At 41.9% G+C, this 25,439-nt stretch overlaps 1 pseudogene; it reads left to right on the forward strand.

The window, feature by feature from the left end:
- Nucleotides 1–1,577: 1,577 nt before the first annotated feature.
- On the forward strand, nt 1,578–2,482 carry LOC114202187 (chloride intracellular channel protein 1 pseudogene; annotated as a pseudogene).
- Nucleotides 2,483–25,439: the final 22,957 nt, after the last annotated feature.

Genomic DNA, 25,439 nt, shown 5'->3' on the forward strand with positions numbered 1-25,439 from the left:
GTGTTACATATGTGTTGTGTGTGTGAAGTATATGTGTGATGTATTTGTGTGGTATATAGGAGTGGTGAATGTGTCGTCTATAAGGTATGAGGGTGGTGTCTGTGGTGTGTGTGAGTTTCTGTAGGATATGCGCTGTGTGTGCCTTCTGTGTGTGCATGTGTAATGTCTATATTCTGTGTAGGTGATGTATATGTGTTAAATATACTGGGCGTTTTTGGTGTGACTGTGTTGTATATGAGGTAACTGAAATGTGTGTGTGGTGTATCTGCCGTGTATGGTTTTTGGATGGTGTGTGTATAGTAGTTGTGTGGCGTGCATTGTGGTGTTGCATGGAGTGTGTGTGGAGTGAATTTGGTGTGTGTTCTGTATGTCTGTTTTAGGCATGTCCTACATGTGTTGTGTGAGAGGCTTGAGTGTGGCACATGAGTGGTGTATGTTGTGTATGTGCACTGTGTGTGTGGTGATTGTGTGGTATATGTGTTCATGTGTGTGTGGTGTAGGTGTGGTGTGTGTGGTGTATGCGTCTTTTGTGTGTTTTATGTGTGAAGTTTGAGTGCAGTGTAGATATATGTGTTCTGTGTATGAGTGGTGTGAGTATGGTGTATGTCTCGTAAGTGTGTTTTATATGTGTAGTGTGTGGGTGTTTGGTGTATGTGTACTATATGTGTGATGTATTGGTGCTGTGTCTGCAGTCTATGTGTTGTGCATGGTGTGTATGTGTAGTTTGTGCTGTTGGTGTGTGATGGAAGTGTGTCAGTGTCTGCTGTTTTGGTAGTGTCTGTGGGGTGTGCATTTGTATGAGGTACATGCAGGTGTGAGAGTGGCATGTGTGTGGTGATTTTATGGCTAATCGTCAGGGCACTGACCACAGTACTTTCAACAGCAACAGGAAGGCTATCGTTTGGGGGGAGATGTCACACCAATTATGCTGCTCGCTTAGCACAGAAACAAAGTGAAAACTCATCAAAATCTTCGGATGATGGCAGTGTGAGTGAGAGCTCCATCACCCCTGACTGTGAGCAAAGACTTAGTTAGAAATACAGAAGATTGTGGGAAGGCCTACAAAGAGGTTCCATGTTCTACATTTCACACAGGAAAGGGTACAATAAAACCTGAGAAAGAGAGAACTAACTTTGTTTCCCCTTGCCCCAGGAATGAGGCCACCTCCCACCCAAACCCTATAGTTTGGCCTACATATAAACATTTTCTGCTGAGCCTCTTCAAACAGCCAAAGTTTCCTGACGTCCCAGTTGTTCTGAAACCAAATTTTGAGGGGCCCTGTGGCACAACATAACCACAGTCCTAAGAACTCTGCATGAGTCCCCACTTTAAAACAGAGGATAGGGCTCCCTGATCTAGCCTGGGAGTGGGTAGAGCTGGAGGGGCGGGGTGTGGGGTACGCTGGGCCGGTGGGGAAGCCGTGTCTCATGTGAGCGGGTCTCATCAGGTTTATGTTGCACTGAAGGGCCAGCCCTAGGTCTGGGGGAGAGAATTCCTGCCTGTGAGACCCGCCTTCCCTGGCCCGGGCCTCTCCCAGTTACCCCAGCGCCGGCCACTTCCTGGTCCCCGTCGCAACCATGGCTGAAGAACAACCTCAGGTTGAATTTTCACGTGAAGGCTGGCAGTGATGGGGCCAAGATTGGGAACTGCCCCTTCTCCCAGAGACTGTTCATGGTACTCTGGCTCAAGGGAGTCACCTTCAACATCACCACTGTTGACACCAAGAGGCGGACTGAGCGCAGAAGCTGTGCTCAGGGGGGGCAGCTCCCATTCCTGCTGTATGGCACCAAAGTGCACACAGACACCAACAAGATTGAGGAGTTTCTGGAGGCGGTGCTGTGCCCTCCCAGGTACCCCAAGCTGGCAGCTCTGAACCCTGAATCCAACACGGCAGGGCTGGACATATTTGCCAAATTTTCTGCTTACATCAAGAATTCAAACCCGGCACTCAATGATAATCTGGAGAAGGGGCTCCTGAAAGCCCTGAAAGTTTTAGACAATTACTTGACATCCTCTCTCCCAGAAGAAGTGGATGAGACCAGTGATGAGGACGAGGGCATCTCTCAGAGGAAGTTTCTGGATGGCAATGAGCTCACTCTGGCTGACTGCAACCTGTTGCCAAAGCTCCACATAGTACAGTTGGTCTGTAAGAAGTACAGGGGATTCTCCAACCCCGAGGGGTTCCACGGAGTACATCGGTAGTTGCGCAATGCCTATGCTTGGGTAGAGTTTGCCTCCACCTGTCCAGACGATGAGGAGATCAAGCTGGCTTATGAGCAAGTGGCCAAGGCCCTCAAATAAGTGCCTCCTGAGACTCCGTCTCCCCTCTCCATTTTCTCCACAAAGGCACCAACTGGTTTCCACGTAGTTATCCAAGGGACACACTCCAAAATGGCCAGTGGGCAGAGAATCCTGGAGCACTTGTGCAGGGCTGGCTGGGGGGCTGAGGGGAAAAAATGGGGAATCTAGGTAAGATTTTTATTGTGAGGTGGTGCGGGTAAGACAATGTATTTCAGTAATAAAATACAGAATGAAAATAAATAAATAAATAAATAAATAAATAAATAAATAAATAAATAGAGGATATTGCTCTGAGACACTGGCTCGGAATGGTCCTTGGGTTAATCTAGTTTCAGATAAAAAGAAAAGGGTAGGGGAACCTGGTTGGCTCAGCAGGTTAAGCATCCAACTCTTGGTTGCAGCCGAGGTCACAGTCTCACGGGTTGTGGGATGGAGCCTCATGTCCAGCTCTGTGCTCAGTGAGGAGTCTACTTGAAGAGTCTCTCATTCTGCCCCTCCCCCAAGTCATGTACACTCTTTCCCCTCTCTCTCAAATAAATAGACCTTACAAAAAGAATAAAAGGGTCAAAATGGATACACAGGAGGTTAAAATTCATGAGAGATGAGAATGGCCTGATGTGGTGAATGGAGTTGCACTATCTCCTGGCAAGGGGGCCACCTCCAGAATAGCTAACACCTGTGAACTTGGGCAAGAGAAATCTCCATTGTTTACATATGGCAACCCTGTCAACAAGAGGCCTACATTCTCCCCCCAGAAAGACAGAGAAAGCTTCTGGACTTGGCTGTCTTCCCTACCCATCTCACTGGTAGATAGAGACAGCAGGGGTTCAATAATACCATGTGGGTGCTTGTCATTGATGCTCAGGTGTTTAGAATGGGACCTTGGTGCAGTATGCCTTGAAAGGGCATTTTCTGCACTAACCAGGTCCTGGAGCATACTGCACATGCACGGCTTCTCTGCTCTTCATAATGAAGGCATCTAGATGAGCCAGGGGAGGGAAGCAAACTTGTTATTGAGTACTGTGCTTATACCAGCGAGCCAAGCAAGTGCTCAGGAACATGAATGCCATTGTTCTTTTGGGATAGCAAACACTGATTGCTCTCCCTTGCCACTGGATCAGAGTGGGAACTTGGCACCAGTCCTTGGGTGCTGGCTGTATGGGAGCCCCATCACCCCTGGATGGGAATGAGGCCTAGTTAGAAATTAGGCAATGATATGGCAATGGCTACAGAAAGAGTTAAGTTCTACATTTCAAAGAGGAATGGGAAATATTGGGGAGATGTCTTCATGTTCATTTGCCCCAGAGATGAGGCCAGCTCTTTTCCCAAAAGGGATATGGCCCAGCCTACACACAAACATTCTCTGCTGGGCAATGTCAAATGCCTTAGGGCTCATGATGTCAAGATAGTGCTGAAGCCAAATTAGGAGTGGTCTAGTGTCCTATAGACATTTGTATATCTCCTTTGGAGAAGTGTTTGTTCATGTTTTCTTTTTTTTAAGATTTTATTTATTTATTTGACAGTGAGAGAGGGAACACAAACAGGGGGAGTGGGAGAGGGAGCAGGCTTCCTGCAGAGCAGGGAGCCCAATGCAGAGCTTGATCCCAGGACCCTGAGATCATGACCTGAGCTGAAAGCAGACGCTTAACAACTGAGCCACCCAGGCGCCCCTTTTACATGTCTTCTGACTAGTTTTTCAATGAGCATTACAATAAACTCAAGCCTCTGTGCATGCCCTTTGAGACTGCTTTTTGGCGATGGGACTATTTTGGACAGGGAGCAACCCTCTCCTCCAGGGGAAGGGAGTGTGCCCACACCTTGCCAGACCATTTAAAATGTAGAATTTGAATCCTAGCCATTGGTCAGAGGTAAAATACAGGAGATCTGTGGCTCCAGGCATGCTGACAGCCCACGTATAGACAGGTTAAGGGCAGGGAACTGGTGAAAGCCCAGGATACAGGAGATTGTTTGCTTTTCTTAGAGGCCATCCTGAATAATAGAGGATGGGAGTTACCCTCCCTGCAGATAATATGGCAGGTGATGCCATATTCTCATTCCTTCACAACACTTCCCTACCCCCTTCCTCCCTGCACACCAGCACACTAAGACATTGGAGAGAAACACAGCGCTCCAGTGGAGGCTGAAATCGCCTACACCAAAGCCCACTCCCATGTGCCTGGCAGGGGCATCTTTACAAGTGCAGTCAGCTTGTGAGTCATCCCATCAGGCCTCACCCTCAGAGGACCAACACAGGCCCCCTGCATGTACCAACTCTACTGATTAAAAAATGCTCCAAAACACCAGCTTCCTTTGGAAATAGGTCCAGACTTACTTCAACTTTTTTCCTCCTATTTTCTAAATTTTTAAAATTTTTAATTTTTATTCTTCTAATTCTTATTTTTTATTCTTTATCTTTTATTTTACATATATTTTTCTTTTTTCTATATTATGATATCAGCTTATGATTTTTTTTGTTCATTTTTTGGTTTGTTTATTTCCTTCTGTTGTTTTTCACAACAGGCTTCTTATTTTTTTCTTCTTTCCTTATGCTTTTTCACTTCTTTCTTTCTTAATCTTTGGAATCATCCTTTTAGTTTTTGTTTGTTTGCATTCTTATTACTTTTGCTTTTGTCTTGTTTTGTATGAAGCGTTTTCTTTTACTTATTTTCTTTTTTCTTTTACAGGCATATCTTGACAAACAAATAAGCCCACTTACTTAAAAGTCCAAACACTCCCCACAAGAAAGACAAACTCCTTATTGGACAGACCAGTGGGAAAGAGCAACCAAAATACAGCAGCAGAGTGTATACACCAGAAATACATCAGAAAAACTTCCTGAAGTTTTGTCGTCGTTGTCGTTATTGTTATTGCTGCTGTTTTTGCTTTTTTTAAAATTGTTTCTTTCTTACTTTCATTTCTGGATGAAATGAGGAGAAGGAGAAATTCACAACAACATCAAAAAACAACAGGAGGTAGTTCTCGCTAGCAGGGATTTAATCAATATGGATATAAGTAAAATGTCTCAACTAGAATTTAAAATGACTATTATAAAGATACTTACTGGGCTGGGCTTGAAAAAAGTTGGGCGTGAAAAAAGCTTAGAAGACACTAGAGAATCCCTTACTGTAGAAACAAAAGAACTAAATCTACTCAGGCTGAAACTATGTATGCTATTACCAAGATACAATCACAAAGGGAGGCTACAGAAATGAAGATTTATGAGGCAGAAAAGTGAGTCAGTGATATAGAAGATAAAATGATGGAAAATAAGGAAACTGAAAATAAGACAAAACTACTACACCATGAAGGAAGACTAGAGAACTAAGTGATTCCAACAAGCAAAATTTTATCCAGATTATTGGAGTCCCAGATGATGAGGAGTGGCAGAAAGTGGCAAAATGGTTACTTGAAAAAATTATAGTGGAGAACTTTGCTAATCTGGGGAAGGAAAGAGGCATTCAAGTCCAAGAGGTACAAGAAACTCTTCAAAATCAGTAAAAATAGGTCAACACTTCAACATATAATAGTGAATCTAGCAATTGCAAATATAAATAGAAAATCCTGAAAGTAGGTCAGTACAAAGGGTTCTTAACCTACACGGGAGACACAGAGGCTGGCAGCAAGACACAGAGACCTGGCAGGCAAGAAAGGACTGGAACAATATAGTCAGCATGCTAAATGGATATATATACAGCCAAGCTAGGTTTATCCAGCTTGGTTGTCAATCAGAGTAGAAGGAGAGATAGAGTTTCCAGGACAAACAAAAACTAAAGGAATCTTTGAACACTAAACAAGACCTGCAAAAAATATTAAAGGGGTTCTTTTGAGCAGAGAGAGACCCAAAAGTCACAATGACCAGAAAGGAACAGAGACTTATTTCACTTAGCATAATCTCCAGCAGTCCCATCCATGTTGATGTAAAAGTTGGGTATTCATCCTTTCTGTGGAACATAAGGAATAGCATGGAGGACATTAGGAGAAGGAAGGGGAAAATGAAGGGCGGGAAATCGGAGGGAGAGATGAACCATGAGAGACTATGGACTCTGAGAAACAAACAGGGTTTTAGAGGGGAGGGTGAGGGGGGATGGGTTAGCCCAGTGATGGGTATTAAGAACGGCACGTACGGCATGGATCACTGGGTGTTATATGAAAACAATGGATCATGGATCACCACATCAAAAACTAATGATGTATTGTATGGTAACTAACATAACAATAAGATTTTAAAAATTAAAAAAAAAAAGAAAGGAGCAGAGATAATCTACAGGAACAGTGATGTTGCAGGTAATACAATGGCACTACTTCATATCTTTCAATAATTACTCTGAATGTAAATGGACAAAATGCTCCAATCAAAAGACGTAGGGTATCAAAATGGATAAAATAACAAGACCCATCCATATGCTGCTTACAAGAGATTCACTGAAGACAAAAAGACACCTGTAGGTTGAAAATGAGGGGGTGGAGAACCATTTATCATGCCAATGGACAGCCAAAGAAAGCTGGAGTAGACATTGTTATAACAGACAAACTACATTTTAAACCAAAGACTGACTATAATAAGAGATGGAGGGAAAAATGATGGGGGGGGGCGGAGCAAGACGGCGGAGGAATAGGAGACCTAGATTTCGTCTGGTCTCAGGAATTCAGCTGAATAGGGATCAAACCATTCTGAACACCTCCGAACTCAACAGGAGATCGAAGATGAGAGTAGCAACAACTCTCTGAACAGAGAAGCGACAACTTACTGGAAGGTAGGACGTGCGGAGAAGTGAATCCGAGGCGATATTCGGGAGGATAGAGGGCGGGGGACGGGCCTCCGCCGGCCGCTTCTGGCAAGTGCTAGAGCCGCAGGGCACAAAATCGGACCTTTTAGAAGTCGCTCCGCTGAGGGACGTCGCTCCAGTGGCTAAGCGGGGTGAAACCCTCGCGGGACAGTGGGGTCTCAGGACCCTTGGGGTCACAGAAAGACCGGGGGAGCCTGAGTGCGCCAGAGCTCCCAGGGATCGGGGCGGGGAAGCCGGCTGCAGAGACGGAGCCAAGGCGCGGGCTCTCAGCTCGGGGTGGCCATAAACTGTGATCCACGGCCCAGTCGGGCCACTGCTCCTGCAGCAGGGACCCAACAAGCGGCAGAGCCGGGGAGACTCCCCTTCCTTCCTGGGGAGGAGCGGCGCGGGAACGCACCGCAGGGATCTGCTGGGTTTGGAGACTCCACACGGGGTCAGGTGCCAGAGATACAAATGCTCGGTCACAGGCCGGGTGAGCACGGAGTGCGGCCGGAGACCGGGGACAAGGGAGTGACTGCTTTTCTCTGGGGGCGCACTGAGGAGCGGGGCCCCGAGTTCTCAGCTCCTCCGGGTTGAGATTGGGAGGCCACCATTTTTACCCTGGTCCTCCAAGGCTGTACGGAGAGCTTGCAGGGAAAAAACCTCCTGAGATCAAACGCGAGCAGCTTGCTTAGCCCGACCGACAAGGGCGGGGCAATTCAGCCTCTGGCAAAGACATTTGGAAACCACAGCAACAGGCCCTTCCCCCAGAAGATCAGCACGAACAGCCAGCAAGCCAAGACCAAGTTTACCGATCAAGGAGAACGGGAGAACTCCAGCGCTAGGGGAATAATGCACATAGAATTCATGGCATTTTTTTACCATGATTCATTAGTTCATCAAAGTTAATTTTTATTAACTGTTTTTTTTTTCTTTTTCTTTTTCCCTTTTTCAACCAACATCTTATCAATCTCTTTTTAAAAAAAACATTTTTATTTTTCATTTTTAGAGTCATATTTTATCCCTTCATAGTAGTTACCCTTATTTTTGGCATATATATATAAGTTGTTCTCTCTTGAAAATTTTGAGATACACTTTCTTCTAACAGATCAAAATATACCCTAAATCACTAGTGTATGGTTCTGTTCTAGTCTCCTCCCTGATCACATTCTCTCCCTTTTTTCTTTTTTTTTTTAAATCTTCTTTCTTTTTTCAAACAACTTCTTATCTTATCAAGTCCTTTTATAAAATCTTTTATAATTTTTATCTTTACAGTCATCTTCTATCCCTTCATTGTATCAACCCTTATTTTGTATTTATATGTCTTTCCCCCTTTAAAATTTTAGGAGGCACTTTTTTCTAAAAGATCAAAATACGCCCAAAATCTAGTGTGTGGCACTGATCTATGCACTAGCCTGATCATATTTAATCACATTCTGCTTTTTTTGTATTGTTCTGTTTTTGTTTTTATCTTTTTTTTTCCTCTCTTTCTTTTTTCTTTCTTTCCCTTTCTTTTCCCCTGGTTTCAGGTCTTTTCTGATTTGTATACAGTATATTTGATGGGGACGTTGTAAACCTGTTCGCATTTTGTTCTCTCATTCATCTATTCTCCTCTGGACAAAATGACAAGACGAAAAAAATCACCTCAGCAAAAAGAAAAAGAGGTAGTACCGTCAGCCAGGGACCTACTCAATACGGACATTAGTATGATGTCGGACCTAGAGTTCAGAATCATGACTATAAAGATACTAGCTGGGCTTGAAAAAAGCGTGGAAGTTATTAGAGAAACCCTTTCTGGAGAAATAAAAGAACTAAAATCTAACCAAGTCGAAATTAAAAAGGCTATTGATGAGCTGCAATAAAAAATGGGGACACTAACTGCTAGGATAAATGAGGCAGAAGAGAGAATCAGTGATATAGAAGACCAAATGATGGAAAATAAAGAGGCTGAGAAAAAGAGGGAGAAAAAACTACAGGATAACGAGGGCAGAATTCGAGAGATAAGTGATTCGATAAGATGAAACAACATTAGAATAATTGGGATCCCAGAAGAAGAAGAAAGAGAGAGGGGGGCAGAAGGTATACTGGAGCAAATAATAGCAGAGAACTTCCCTAATGTGAGGAAGGAAACAGGCATCAAAATCCAGGAGGCACAGAGAACCACTCTCAAAATCAATAAAAATAGGTCAACACCCCGACATCTAATAGTAAAACTTACGAGTCTCAGAGACAAAGAGAAAATCCTGAAAGCAGCTCGGGAGAAGAGATATGTAACCTACAAGGGTAAAAATATTAGATTGGCAACAGACCTATCCACAGAGACCTGGCAGGCCAGAAAGGACTGGCAAGATATCTTCAGAGAACTAAACGAGAAAAATTTGCAGCCAAGAATAATATATCCAGCTAGGCTGTCATTGAAAATAGAAGGACAGATAAAAAGCTTCCAGAACAAACAAAAACTAAAGGAATTTGCAAACATGAAACCAGCCCTCCAAGAAATATTGAAAGGGGTCCTCTAAGCAAAGAGAGAGCCTAAAAGCAGCAAAGATCGGAAAGGAAAACAGACAACATACAGTAACAGTGACATTACAGGAAATACAATGGCACTAAATTCATACCTTTCCATAGTTACCCTGAATGTAAATGGGCTAAATGTCCCAATCAAAAGACACAGGCTATCAGATTGGATTAAAAAACAAGACCCATCAATATGCTGTCTGCAAGAGACTCATTTTAGACCCAAAGACACCCACAGAATGAAAGTGAGGGGGTGGAAAACCATTTACCATGCTAATGAACACCAAAAGAAAGCTGTGGTGGCAATCCTTATATCAGACAAACTAGATTTTAAAACAAAGACTGTAATAAGAGATGAGGAAGGAGACTATATCCTACTTAAAGGGTCTATCAAACAAGAAGATCTAACAATTGTAAATATCTATGCCCCGTACATGGGAGCAGCCAATTATATAAGGCAATTAATAACAAAAGCAAAGAAACACATTGACAACAATACAATAATAGTGGGGGACTTTAACACCCCGCTGACTGAAATGGACAGATCCTCTAAGCAAAAGATCAACAAGGAAATAAAGACTTTAAATGACACAGTGGACCAAATGGACTTCACAGACATATTCAGAACATTCCATCCCAAAGCAACGGAATACACATTCTTCTCCAGTGCCCATGGAACATTCTCCAGAATTGATCACATCCTAGGTCAAAAATCAGGTCTCAACAGGTACCAAAAGATTGGGATCATTCCCTGCATATTTTCAGACCATAATGCTTTGAAACTAGAACTCAACCACAAGAGGAAAGACAGAACGAACTCAAATACATGGAGGCTAAAGAGCATCCTACTAAAGAATGAATGGGTCAACCAGGAAATTAAAGAAGAATTAAAAAAATTCATGGAAACCAATGAAAATGAAAACACAACTGTCCAAAATCTTTGGGATAGAGCAAAGGCAGTCCTGAGAGGAAAGTATATAGCAATACAAGCCTTTCTCAAGAAACAAGAAAGGTCTCAAATACACAATCTAACCCTACACCTAAAGGAGCTGGAGAAAGAACAGCAAATAAAGCCTAAACCCAGCAGGAGAAGAGAAATCATAAAGATCAGAGCAGAAATCAATGAAATAGAAACCAAAAGAACAGTAGAACAGATCAACGAAACTAGGAGCTGGTTCTTTGAAAGAATTAACAAGATTGATAAACCCCTATCCAGACTGATCAAAAAGAAAAGAGAAATGACCCAAATCAACAAAATCATGAATAAAAGAGGAGAGATCACAACCAACACCAAAGAAATACAAACAATTATAAGAACATATTATGAGCGAATCTTTGCCAGCAAATTAGATAACCTGGAAGAAATGGGTGCATTCCTAGAGATGGATCAACTACAAAAACTGAACCAGGAAGAAATAGAAAACCTGAACAGACCTATAACCACTAAGGAAATTGAAGCAGTCATCAAAAATCTCCCAAGAAACAAAAGCCCAGGGCCAGATGGCTTCCCAGGGGAATTCTATCAGACATTTAAAGAAGAATTAATACCTATTCTCCTGAAACTGTTCCAAAAAATAGAAATGGAAGGAAAACTTCCAAATTCATTTTATGAGGCCACCATTACCTTGATGCCAAAACCAGACAAAGATCCCATCAAAAAAAAGGGGCATTACAGACCAATATCCTTGAGGAACATGGATGCAAAAATTCTCACCAAAATACTAGCCAATAGGATCCAACAGTACATTAAAAGGATTATTCACCACGACCAAGTGGGATTTATCCCTGGGCTGCAAGGCTGGTTCAACATCCGCAAATCAATCAACGTGATACAATACATTAACAAAAGAAAGAACAAGAATCACAGGATCCTCTCAATAGATGCAGAAAAAGCATTTGACAAAGTACACCATCCTTTCTTGATCAAAACTCTTCAAAGTATAGGGATAGAGGGTACATACCTCAATTTCATAAAAGCCATCTATGAAAAACCTACAGCGAATATCATTCTCAATGGGGAAAAGCTGAGAGCTTTTCCCCTAAGGTCAGGAACGCGGCAGGGATGTCCACTCTCACCACTGCTATTCAACATAGTATTAGAAGTCCTAGCCACAGCAATCAGACAACAAAAAGAAATCAAAGGCATCCAAATCGGCAAAGAGGAAGTCAAACTCTCACTCTTTGCAGATGATATGATACTTTACGTGAAAAACCCAAAAGACTCCACCCCAAAACTGCAAGAACGCAGACAGGAATTCAGTCAAGTAGCAGGCTATAAAATCAATGCACAGAAATCAGTGGCGTTCCTATACAACAACAACAAGACAGAAGAGAGACAAATCAAGGAGTCGATCCCGTTCACAATTACACACAAAACCATAAGATACCTAGGAATAAATTTAACCAAAGAGGCAAAGGATCTGTACTCAGAAAATTATAAAATACTCATGAAAGAAATTGAAGAAGACACAAAGAAATGGAAAAACGTTCCATGCTCATGGATTGGAAGAACCAACATTGTGAAAATGTCAATGCTACCTAGAGCATTCTACACATTCAAAGCAATCCTCATCAAAATACCATCCACTTTTTTAAAAGAAATGGAACAAATAATCCTAAAATTTGTATGGAACCAGAAGAGACCCCGAATAGCCAGAGGAATATTGAAAAAGAAAAGCAAAGCTGGCGCATCACAATTCCGGAATTCCAGCTCTATTACAAAGCTGACATCATCAAGACAGTATGGTACTGGCACAAAAACAGACACATCGATCAATGGAACAGACTAGAGAGCCCAGAAATGGACCCTCAACTCTATGGTCAACTTATCTTTGACAAAGCAGGAAAGAATGTGCAGTGGAAAAAAGACAGTCTCTTCAACAAATGGTGTTGGGAAAATTGGACAGCCACATGCAGAAGAATGAAACTGGACCATTTCCTTACACCACACACAAAAATAGATTCCAAATGGTTGAAAGACCTAAACGTGAGACAGGAGTCCATCCAAATCCTAAAGGAGAACACAGGTAGCAACCTCTTCGACCTCAGCCGCAGCAACTTCTTCCTAGAAACATCACCAAAGGCACAGGAAGCCAGGGCAAAAATGAACTATTGGGATTTCATCACGATAAAAAGCTTTTGCACAGCCAAAGAAACAGTCCACAAAACCAAAAGACAACCGACAGAATGGGAGAAAATATTTGCAAATGACATATCAGATAAAGGGCTAGTATCCAAAATCTATAAAGAACTTATCAAACTCAACACCCAAAGAACAAATAATCCAATCAAGAAATGGGCAGAAGACATGAACAGACATTTCTCCAAAGAAGACATCCAAATGGCCAACAGGCACATGAAAAAGTGCTCAACATCACTCGGCATCAGGGAAATCCAAATCAAAACCTCAATGAGATACCACCTCACACCCGTCAGAATGGCTAAAATTAACAAGTCAGGGAACGACAGATGTTGGCGGGGATGTGGAGAAAGGGGAACCCTCCTACACTGTTGGTGGGAATGCAAGCTGGTGCAACCCCTCTGGAAAACTGTATGGAGGTTCCTCAAACAGTTGAAATTATAGCTACCATTCGATCCAGCAATTGCACTACTGGGTATTTACCACAAAGATACAAATGTAGGGACCCGAAGGGGTACATGCACCCCAATATTTATAGCAGCAATGTCCACAATAGCCAAACTGTGGAAACAGCCAAGATGTCCATCGACAGATGAATGGATAAAGAAGAGGTGGTATATATACACAATGGAATATTATGCAGCCATCAAAAGGAATGAGATCTTGCCATTTGCAACGACGTGGATAGAACTGGAGGGTGTTATGCTGAGTGAAATAAGTCAATCAGAGAAAGACATGTATCATATGACCTCACTGATATGAGGAATTCTTAATCTCAGGAACAAACTGAGGGTTGCTGGAGTGGTCGGGGGTGGGAGGGATGGGGTGGCTGGGTGATGGACATTGGGGAAGATATCTGCTATGGTGAGCGCTGTTAATTGTGGAAGACTGTTGAATCACAGATCTGTACTTCTGAAACAAATAATGCAACGTATGTTAAGAAAAAAGAAAAAGAAGAAGATAGCAGGAGAGGAAGAATGAAGGGGAGTAAGTCAGAGGGGGAGACGAACCAGGGGAGATGATGGACTCTGAAAAACAAACTGAGGTTTCTGGAGGGGAGGAGGGTGGGGGGATGGGTTAGCCTGGTGATGGGTATTGAGGAGGGCACGTTCTGCATGGAGCACTGGGTGTTATGAACAAACAATGAATCATGGAACAGTACACCAAAACAAATTATGTAATATATGGTGATTAACATAACAATAAAAAAATTTAAAAAAGAGATGGAGGAAAGCACTATATCATAATAAAAGGGTCTACACAAAAAGAAGATCTAACAATTGTCAAAGTTTATGCCCCTGACATGGGAGCTGCCAAATATATAAACCAATTAATAACAAAATTAAAGAACCTCATTGAAAATAATACAATAACAGAAGGGGAATTTAACACCCCACTGAGAACAATGGAGAGATCATCTAAGCAGAAGATCAACAAGGAAACAGGGGCTTTGAAGGACACACTGAACCAGATGGAATTCACAGATATATTCAGAGCATTACATCCTAAAAAAGCAGAACACACATTCTTCTAGTGTGTGCATGGAACATTCTCCAGAATAGATCACACATTGGGTCACAAATAAGGTCTCAACTGGTACAAAAATATTGAGATCATGCCATGTACATTTTCAGACCACAATGCTTTTATTTATTTTGTTTTGTTTTGTTTTTTCTTTTTTTATTTTTATTGTTATGTTAATCACCATATATTACATCATTTGTTTTGGTGTAGTGTTCCATGATTCATTGTTTGTTCATAACACCCAGTGCTCCATGCAGAACGTGCCCTCCTCAATACCCATCACCAGGCTAACCCATCCCCCCACCCTCCTCCCCTCTAGAAACCTCAGTTTGTTTTTCAGAGTCCATCATCTCTCCTGGTTCGTCTCCCCCTCTGACTTACACCCCTTCATTCTTCCTCTCCTACTATCTTCTTCTTTTTCTTTTTTCTTAAAATAAGTTGCGTTATTTGTTTCAGAAGTACACATCTATGATTCAACAGTCTTGCACAATTAACAGCGCTCACCGTAGCACGTACCCTCCCCAATGTCTATCACCCAGCCACCCCATCCCTCCCAACCCCGAACACTCCAGCAACCCTCAGTTTGTTCCTGAGATTAAGAATTCCTCATATCAGTGAGGTCATATGATACATGTCTTTCTCTGATTGACTTGTTTCACTAAGCATAACACCCTCCAGTTCCATCCACATCGTTGCAAATGGCAAGATCTCATTCGTTTTGATGGCTGCATAATATTCCATTGTGTATATATACCACCTCTTCTTTATCCATTCATCTGTCGGTGGACATCTTGCCTCTTTCCACAGTTTGGCTATTGTGGACATTGCTGCTATAAACATTGGGGTGCACGTACCCCTTCGGTTCCCTACATTTGTATCTTTGGCGTAAATACCCAGTAGTACAATTGCTGGATCGAATGGTAGCTCTAATTTCAACTGTTTGAGGAACTTCCATACAGTTTTCCAGAGGGGTTGCACCAGATTGCATTCCCACCAACAGTGTAGGAGGGTTCCCCTTTCTCCACATCCCCGCCATCATCTGTCGTTCCCTGACTTGTTAATTTTAGCCATTCTGACGGGTGTGAGGTGGTATCTCATTGAGGTTTTGATTTGGATTTCCCTGATGCCGAGTGATGTTGAGCACTTTTTCATGTGCCTGTTGGCCATTTGCATGTCTTCTTTGGAAAAATGTCTGTTCAAGTCTTCTGCCCATTTCTTGATTGGATTATTTGTTCTTTGGGTGTTGAGTTTGATAAGTTCTTTATAGATTTTGGATACTAGCCCTTTATCTGATATGTCATTTGCAAATATTTTCTCCCATTCTGTCGGTTGTCTTTTGGTTTTGTGGACTGTTTCTTTGGCTGTGCAAAAGCTTTTTATCTTGATGAAATCCCAATAGTTCATTTTGCCCTGGCTTCCCGTGCCTTTGATGATGTTTCTAGGAAGAAGTTGCTGCGGCTGAGGTCGAAGAGGTTGCTACCTGTGTTCTCCTTTACGATTTGGATGGACTCCTGTCTCACGTTTAGGTCTTTCAACCATTTGGAGTCTATTTTTGTGTGTGGTGTAAGGAAATGGTCCAGTTTCATTCTTCTGCATGTGGCTGTCCAATTTTCCCAACACCATTTGTTGAAGAGACTGTCTTTTTTCCACTGCACATTCTTTCTTGCTTTGTCAAAGATGAGTTGACCATAGAGTTGAGGGTCCATTTCTGGGCTCTCTATTCTGTTCCATTGATCGATGTGTCTGTTTTTGTGCCAGTACCATACTGTCTTGATGATGACAGCTTTGTAATACAGCTGGAAGTCCGGAATTATGATGCCGCCAGCTCTGCTTTTCTTTTTCAATATTCCTCTGGCTATTCGGGGTCTCTTCTGGTTCCATACAAATTTTAGGATTATTTGTTCCATTTTTTGAAAAAAGTGGATGGTATTTTGATGGGGTTTGCATTGAATGTTTAGATTGCTCTAAGTAGCATTGACATCATCACAATGTTGGTTCTCCCAATCCATGAGCATGGAACGTTTTTCCATTTCTTTGTGTCTTCTTCAATTTCTTTCATGAGTATTTTATAATTTTCTGAGTACAGATCCTTTGCCTCTTTGTTTAAATTTATTCCTAGGTATCTTATGGTTTTGGGGGCAATTGTGAATGGGATCGACTCCTTGATTTGACTCTCTTCTGTCTTGTTGTTGGTGTATAGGAATGCCACTGACTTCTGTGCATTGATTTTATAGCCTGCTACTTGACTGAATTCCTGTCTGAGTTCTAGCAGTTTTGGGGTGGAGTCTTTTGGGTTTTCCACATATAGTATCATATCATCTGCAAAGAGTGAGAGTTTGACTTCCTCTTTGCCGATTTGGATGCCTTTGAATTATTTTGTTGTCTGATTGCTGTGGATAGGACTTCTAATACTATGTTGAATATCAAGGGTGAGAGTGGACATCCCTGCCACGTTCCTGACCCTAGGGGAAAAGCTCTGAGCTTTTCCCCATTGAGAATGATATTCGCTGTAGGTTTTTCGTAGATGGCTTTTATGATATTGAGGTATGTACCCTCTATCCCTATACTCTGAAGAGTTTTGATCAAGAAATAATGCTATACTTTGTCAAATTCTTTTTCTGCATCTATTGAGAGGATCATATGATTCTTGTTCTTTCTTTTGTTAATGAAATTTATCACGTTGATTGATTTGCGGATGTTGAACCAGCCTTGCAGCCCAGGGATAAATCCCACTTGGTCGTGGTGAATAATCCTTTTAATGTACTGTTGGAGCCTATTGGCTAATATTTTGGTGAGAATTTTTGCATCCATGTTCATCAAGGATATTGGTGTGTAATTCTCCTTTTTGATGGGGTCATTGTCTGGTTTTGGGGTCGAGGTAATGGTGGCCTCATAAAAAGAATTTGGAAGTTTTCCTTCCATTTCTATTTTTTGGAACAGTTTCAGGAGAATAGGTATTAATTCTTCTTGAAATGTCTGATAGAATTCCCCTGGGAAGCCATCTGGCCCTGGGCTTTTGTTTCTTGGGAGATTTTTGATGACTGCTTCAATTTCCTTAGTGGTTATAGGTCTGTTCAGGTTTTCTATTTCTTCCTGGTTCAGTTTGGTAGTTGATCCATCTCTAGGAATGCACCCATTTCTTCCAGGTTATCTAATTTGCTGGCATAGAGTTGCTCATAATATGTTCTTATACTTGTTTGTATTTCTTTGGTGTTGGTTGTGATCTCTCCTCTTTCATTCATGATTTTGTTGATTTGGGTCATTTCTCTTTTCTTTTTGATCAGTCTGGCCAGCGGTTTATCAATCTTGTTAATTCTTTCAAAGAACCAGCTCCTAGTTTCGTTGATTTGTTCTACTGTTCTTTTGGTTTCTATTTCATTGATTTCTGCTCTGGTCTTTATTATTTCTCTTCTCCTGCTGGGTTTAGGCTTTATTTGCTGTTCTTTCTCCAGCTCCTTTAGGTGTAGGGTTAGGTTGTGTATTTGAGAACTTTCCTGTTTCTTGAGAAAGGCTTGTATTGCTATATACTTTCCTCTCAGGACTGCCTTGCTGTATCCCAAAGATATTGGACAGTTGTGTTTTCATTTTCATTGGTTTCCATGAATTTTTTAAATTCTTCTTTAATTCCCTGGTTGACCCATTCATTCTTTAGTAGGATGCTTTTTAGCCTCCATGGATTTGAGTTCTTTCCGACTTTCCTCTTGTGATTGAGTTCTAGTTTCAAAGCATTGTGGTCTGATAATATGCAGGGAATGATCCCATCCTTTTGGTAACAGTTGAGACCTGATTTGTGACCTAGGATGTGAGCAATTCTGGAGTATGTTCCACCGGCACTAGAGAAGAATATGTATTCCATTGCTTTGGGATGGAACGTTCTGAATATGTTTGTGAAGTCCATTTGGTCCAGTGTGTCATTTAAAGTCTTTATTTCCTTGTTGATCTTTTGCTTAGATGATATGTCCATTTCAGTCAGGGGGGTGTTAAAGTCCCCCACTAATATTGTATTGTTGTCAATGTGTTTCTTTGCTTTTGTTATTAATTGCCTTATATAATTGGCTGCTCCCATGTTCGGGGCATAGATATTTACAATTGTTAGATCTTCTTGTTGGAGAGAGCCTTTAAGTAGGATATAGTGTCCTTCCTCATCTCTTATTACAGTCTTTGTTTTAAAATCTAGTTTGTCTGATATTAGGATTGCCACTCCAGCTTTATTTTGGTGTCCATTAGCATGGTAAATGGTTTTCCACATGCTCACTTTCAATCTGGGGGTGTCTTTGGGTCTAAAATGAGTCTCTTGCAGACAGCATATGGATGGGTCTTGTTTTTTAATCCAATCTGATAGCCTGTGTCTTTTGATTGGGACATTTAGCCCATTTACATTCAGGGTAATTATTGAAAGGTATGAATTTAGTGCCATTGTATTGCCTGTAAGGTGACTGTTACTGTATGTTGTCTGTGTTCCTTTCTGATCTTTGCTGCTTTTAGGCTCTCTCTTTGCTTAGAAGATCCCTTTCAATATTTCTTGGAGGGCTGGTTTCGTGTTTGCAGATTCCTTTAGTTTTTGTTTGTTCTGGAAGCTTTTTATCTCTCCTTCTATTTTCAATGACAGCCTAGCTGGATATAGTATTCTTGGCTGCAAATTTTTCTCGTTTAGTGCTCTGAAGATATCTTGCCAGTCCTTTCTGGCCTGCCAGGTCTCTGTGGATAGGTCTGTTGCCAATCTAATATTTTTACCCTTGTAGGTTACATATCTCTTCTCCCGAGCTGCTTTCAGGATTTTCTCTTTGTCTCTGAGACTCGTAAATTTTACTCTTAGGTGTCTGGGTGTTGACCTATTTTTACTGATTTTGAGAGTGGTTCTCTGTGCCTCCTGGATTTTGATGCCTGTTTCCTTCCTCACATTAGGAACGTTCTCTGCTATTATTTGCTCCAGTATACCTTCTGCCCCCCTCTCTCTTTCTTCTTCTTCTGGGATCCCAATTATTCTAATGTTGTTTCCTCTTACCGTTTCACTTATCTCTCGAATTCTGCCCTCGTGATCCAGTAGTTCTTTCTCCCTCTTTTTCTCAACCTCTTTATTTTCCATCATTTGATCTTCTATATCACTGATTCTCTCTTCTGCCTCATTTATCCTAGCAGTTAGTGCCCCCATTTTTTATTGCAGCTCATCAATAGCCTTTTTGATTTCGACTTGGTTAGATTTTAGTTCTTTTATTTCTCCAGAAAGGGTTTCTCTAATAACATCCACGCTTTTTTCAAGCCCAGCTAGTATCTTTAAAGTCGTGATTCTGAACTCTAGGTCCGACATCGTACTAATGTCCGTATTGAGGAGGTCCCTGGCTGACGGTACTACCTCTTTTTCTTTTTGCTGAGGTGATTTTTTTCGTCTTGTCATTTTGTGCAGAGGAGAATAGATGAATGAGAGAACAAAATGCTAACAGGTTTACAACGTCCCCAGCAAATATACTGTATACAAATCAGAAAAGCCCTGAAACCAGGGGAACAGAAAGGGAAAGAAAGAAAAAAGAAAGAGAAAAAAAAAAGAAAAAAAGATAAAAACAAAAACAGAACAATACAAAAAAAGCAGAATGTGATCAAATATGATCAGGCTAGTGCATAGATCAGTGCCACACACTAGATTTTGGGCGTATTTTGGTCTGTAAAAAAATACTGCCTGCTAAAATTTTAAAGGAAGAAAGACATATATGTACAAAATAAGGGTTGATACAATGAAGGGATAGAAGATGACTGTAAAGATGAAAATGATAAAAGATTTTATAAAAGGACTTTAAAGATAAGAAGTTGTTTGAAAAAAGAAAGAAGATTTAAGAAAAAGAAAGAAGAAAAAAGGGAGAGAATGTGATCATGCAGGAGACTAGAACAGAGCCATACACTGGTGATTTGGGGTATATTTTGATCTGTTAGAAGAAACTGTATCTCAAAATTTTAAAGAGAGAACAACTTATATATATATGCCAAAAATAAGGGTAACTACTATGAAGGGATAAAATATGACTCTAAAAATGAAAAATAAAAAAATGTTTTTTTTTTAAAAAAGAGATTGATAAGATGTTGGTTGAAAAAGGGAAAAAGAAAAAAAAACAGTTAACAAAAATGAACTTTGATGAAGTAATGAATCATGGTAAAAAAAAAAGCCATGAATTCTATGTGCAGTATTCCCCTAGCGCTGGAGTTCTCCCGTTCTCCTTGATCGGTAAACTTGGTCTTGGCTTGCTGGCTGTTCGTGCTGATCTTCTGGGGGAGGGGCCTATTGCTGTGGTTTCCAAATGTCTTTGCCGGAGGCTGAATTGCCCCGCCCTTGTCGGTGCAGGCTAAGCAAGCTGCTCCGGTTTAATCTCAGGAGCTTTTGTTCCCTGCAAGTTCTCCGTACAGCCTTGGAGGACCAGGGCAAAAATGGTGGCCTCCCAATCTCAACCCGGAGGAGCTGAGAACTCGCGGCCCCTCTCCTCAGTGCGCCCACAGAGAAAGGCAGTCACTCCCTTGTCCCCGGTCTCCGACCGCACTCCGTGCTCACCCAGCCTGTGACCAAGCATTGCTATCTCTGTCACCCGACCCCGTGTGGAGTCTCCAAACCCAGCAGATCCCTGTGGTGCGCTCCCCCGCCGCTCCTCCCCGGGAAGGAAGGGGAGTCTCCCCGGATCTGCCGCTTGTTGGGTCCCTGCTGGAGGAGCAGTGGCCCGACTGGGCCGCGGATCACAGTTTATGGCAACCCCAAGCTGAGAGCCCGCGCCTCAGCTCCATCTCTGCAGCCGGCTTCCCTGCTCCGATCCCTGGGAGCTCTGGCGCACTCAGGCTCCCCCGGTCTTTCTGTGACCCCAAGGGTCCTGAGACCACACTGTCCCGGGAGGATTCCACCCCCTGCTTAGCCACTGCAGCGACGTCCCTCAGCGGAGCCAACTTCTAACAGTTCCGATTTTGTGCTCCGCGACTCTATCACTTGCTAGAAGCGGCCGGCGGAGGCCCCTCCCCCGCCATCTATCCTCCCGAATACCGCCTCGGATTCACTTCTCCGCACGTCCTACCTTCCAGTAAGTGGTCGCTTCTCTGTCAGAGAGTTGTTGCTACTCTCCTCTTCGATCTCCTGTTGAGTTCGTAGGTGTTCAGAATGGTTTGATCCCTATTTAGCTGAATTCCTTAGACTAGACAAAATCTAGGTCTCCTACTCCTCCGCCATCTTGCTCCGCCCCCTCACAATGCTTTTATTTTTTATTGTTATGTTAATCACCATACATTACATCATTAGTTTTTGATGTAGTGTTCCATGATTCATTGTTTGTGCATAACACCCAGTGCTCCACGCAGAACATGCCCTCTTTAATACCCATCACCAGGCTAACCCATCCTCCCACCCTCTCCCCTCTAGAAACCTGTTTGTTTTTCAGAGTCCATCGTCTCTCATGGTTCGTCTCCCCCTCTGACCTACTCCCCTTCATTCTTCCCCTCCTACTATCTTCTTCTTCTTTTTTTTCTTAACATATATTGCATTATTTGTTTCAGAAGTACAGATCTGTGATTCAACAGTCTTGCACAATTCACAGTGCTCACCATAGCACATACCCTACCCAATGTCTATCACCCAGCCACCCCATCCCTCCCTCCCCCCACCACTCCAGCAACACTCAGTTTGTTTCCTGAGGTTAAAAATTCCTCATATCAGCGAGGTCATATGATACATGTCTTTCTCTGATTGACTTACATCACTCAGCATAACACCCTCCAGTTCCATCCATGTCGGTGCAAATGGCAAGATCTCATTCCTTTTGATGGCTGGATAATATTCCATTGTGTATATATACTACATCTTTTTTTTTGTCTTTATATATATGTCTTTATTTTTTTAAGATTTTATGTATTTTTTTAATTTTTTATTGTTATGTTAATCACCATATATTACATCATTAGTTTTTGATGTAGTGTTTCATGATTCATTGTTTGTTCATAACACCCAGTGCTCCATGCAGAATGTGCCCTCTTTAATACCCATCACCAGGCTAACCCATCCCCGTACCCTCCTCCCCTCTAGAACCCGCAGTGTGTTTTTCAGAGTCCATCATCTCTCCTGGTTCGTCTCCCCATCTGACTTACTCCGCTTCATTCTTCCTCTCCTTTTATCTTCTTATTTTTCTTTTTTCTTATAATATGTTGTGTTATTTGTTTCAGAAGTAAAGATCTGTGATTCAACAGTCTTGCACAATTCACAGTGCTCACCGTAGCACATACCCTCCCCAATGTCTATCACCCAGCCACCCCATCCCTCCCACCCCCAACCACTCCAGTAACACTCAGTTTGTTTCCTGAGATTAAGAATTCCTCATATCAGTGAGGTCATATGATACATGTCTTTCTCTGATTGACTTATTTCACTAAGCATAACACCCTCCAGTTCCATCCACATCGTTGCAAATGGCAAGATCTCATTCCTTTTGATGGCTGCATAATATTCCATTATGTATATATACCACATCTTCTTTATCCATTAATCTGTCAATGGACATCTTGGCTCTTTCCACAGTTTGCAGACCACAATGCTTTTAAACTGGTCAACCAAAAAAAAATTGGAAGGATCATAAACACATGGAGGTTAAAGAGCACCCTACTAAACAATTAATGGGTAAAACAAGAAATTAAAGGAGAATTTGTAAAAATACACGAAGGAGGAAAAATGAAAACATGAAAGTTCAAACCTTTAGGATGCAGTAAAGCAGTCCTGTGAGAGAAGTATATAGCAATAGAGGCCTTTCTTAAGAAACAAGAAGGGCACGTGGTGTGATGAACAATGGATGTTTGATGCAACAAATGAATCATTGAACACTACATCAAAACTAATAATGTCCTATATGTTAGCTACCTGAATATAAAAAAACAAACAAACAAACAAGAAAATTCTCAAATATACAATATAACCTTACACATAAAGGAGCTGAAAAAGAACAGCAAATACAGCCTAAATCCAGTAGGAGAAGGGAAATAATCAAGATTAAAGCAGAAATCAACAATATAGACATTAAAAAAAAAGAAAAGTTCAACAAAAAAGGGAGCTGAATGTTTGGAGAGTTAATGAGATTGATGCAACTCCAACCACACTTAAAAAAAAAAAAGGAAAATCACCCAAATTAATAAAATCATAAATGAAATAGGAGTGATCACAATGACTTTCATGAGGAAGACACAAAAAGACAGAAAAAATTCCATGCTCATGCATCGGAAGAATAAATACTGTTAAAATGTCTATGCTACCCAAAGCAATCTACACCCTCAATGCCATCCCAAACAAAATTCCAATGACATTTTTCAACGTGTTGGAACAAACAATCCTAAAATTTGTATGGAATCAGAAAAGACCCCGATTCACCAAGGAAATGTTGAAAAAGAAAAACAAAGCTGGGGGAAACACATTGCCTGATTTCAAGCTATATTACAAAGCAGTGATCCCCAAGACAGCATGGTACTGGCACAACTATAGATGAATGGAACAGAACACAAAGCCCAGATATGGATGTTCAACTCTATGGTCAAATAATCTTCGACAAAGCAGGAAAAATTATGCAATGGAAAAAAGACAGTCTCTTCAATAAATGATGCTGGGAAAACTGGACAACCACATGCAGAAGAATGAAACTCGACCATTCTTTAACACCATACACAAACATAAACTCAAAATGGATGAAAGACCTCAACGTGAGACAGAAATCCATCAAAATCCTAGAGGTGACATAAGCAGTAACTTCTTTGACATTGGCCACAGCAACTTCTTTCAGGATACATCTCCAAAGGTTAATGAAACAAAAGCAAAAATGAACTTTTGGGACTTCATCAAGATAAAATCTTCTGCACAGCAAAGGAAACAATAAAAACAAAAACAAAAACAAAAACAAAAACATAGAGGCAACCCACAGAATGGGAGAAGATATTTGCAAATGACACTACAGATAAAGGCCTGGTATCCAAGATCTATAAAGAACTTCTCAAACTCAACACCGAAAAAAACAAATAATCAAGTCAAAAAATGGGCAGAAGACATGAACAGACACTTCTCAAAAGGAGATATACAAATGGCTAACAGACACATGAAAAAATGTTCATCATCCTTAGCCATCAGGGAAATTCAAATCAAAACCACACTGAGATACCAGCTTACACCAGTTAGAATGGCAAAAATGGACAGGGAGAGAAACAACAAATGTTGGAGAGGTTGTGGAGAAAGGGGAACCCTTTTACACTGTTGATGAGAATGCAAGTTGGTACAACCATTTTGGAAAACAGTGTGGAGTTCCCTCAAAAAACTAAAACTAGACCTACCCTATGACCCAGCAATTGCACTCCTGGCTATTTACCCCAAAGACACAGATATAGTAAAGAGAAGGGCCATGTGCACACCAAGGGGTTCAGAGCAGCAATGTCCGCAATAGCCAAACTGTGGAAAAAGCCGAGATGCCCTTCAACAGATGAATGGATAAAGAAGATGTGGTCCATATATACAATGGAATATTACTCAACCATCAGAAAGGATGAATACCTGGGGAGGAGCAAAATGGCGGAGGAGTAGGAGACCTAAATTTTGCCTGGTCCCAGGAATTCAACTAGATAGGGATCAAACCATTCTGAACACCTATGAACTCAACAGGAGATTGAAGAAAAGAACAGCAGCAACTCTCTGAACAGAAAAGCGACCACTTTCTGGAAGGTGTGACGTGCAGACAAGTGAATCAGAGGCGATATTTGGGAAGATAGACTGCGGGCGGAGGGAGTTTCCATCACCCGCTACTGCCAAGTCATAGAGCAGAAGAGCACAAAATTGGAACTTATAGAAGTCGGCTCCGCTGAGGGTCATCACTCCAGTGGCTGAGTGAGGGGTGGAACCCTCGCTGGGACAGTGCGGTCTCAAACCCTCGGGCTCACAGAAAGACCGAGGGCCCCTAAGTGTGGCAGAGCTCTCAGGTATCGAAGCGGGGAAGCTGGCTGCAAAGACAGAGCCGAGGAGTAGGATCTCAGCTCAGGGTTACCATAAACCACGATCTGCAGCACAGTCAGGCCACTGCTCTTCCAGCAGGGACCCAACAAGCTGCAGATCCGGGGAGACTCCCCTTATTCCCCTGGTAGGAGCGGTGTGGGAGTGCACCACAGGAAACTGCTGGGTTTGGAGACCCCAAACAGGGTTGTCTGCCAGAGAT

Source organism: Eumetopias jubatus, unplaced genomic scaffold (genome assembly GCF_037043125.1).
Source record: "Eumetopias jubatus isolate StellerSeaLion01/CBP00866 unplaced genomic scaffold, mEumJub1_p1.0 scaffold_10, whole genome shotgun sequence".
NCBI lineage: Eukaryota > Metazoa > Chordata > Mammalia > Carnivora > Otariidae > Eumetopias > Eumetopias jubatus.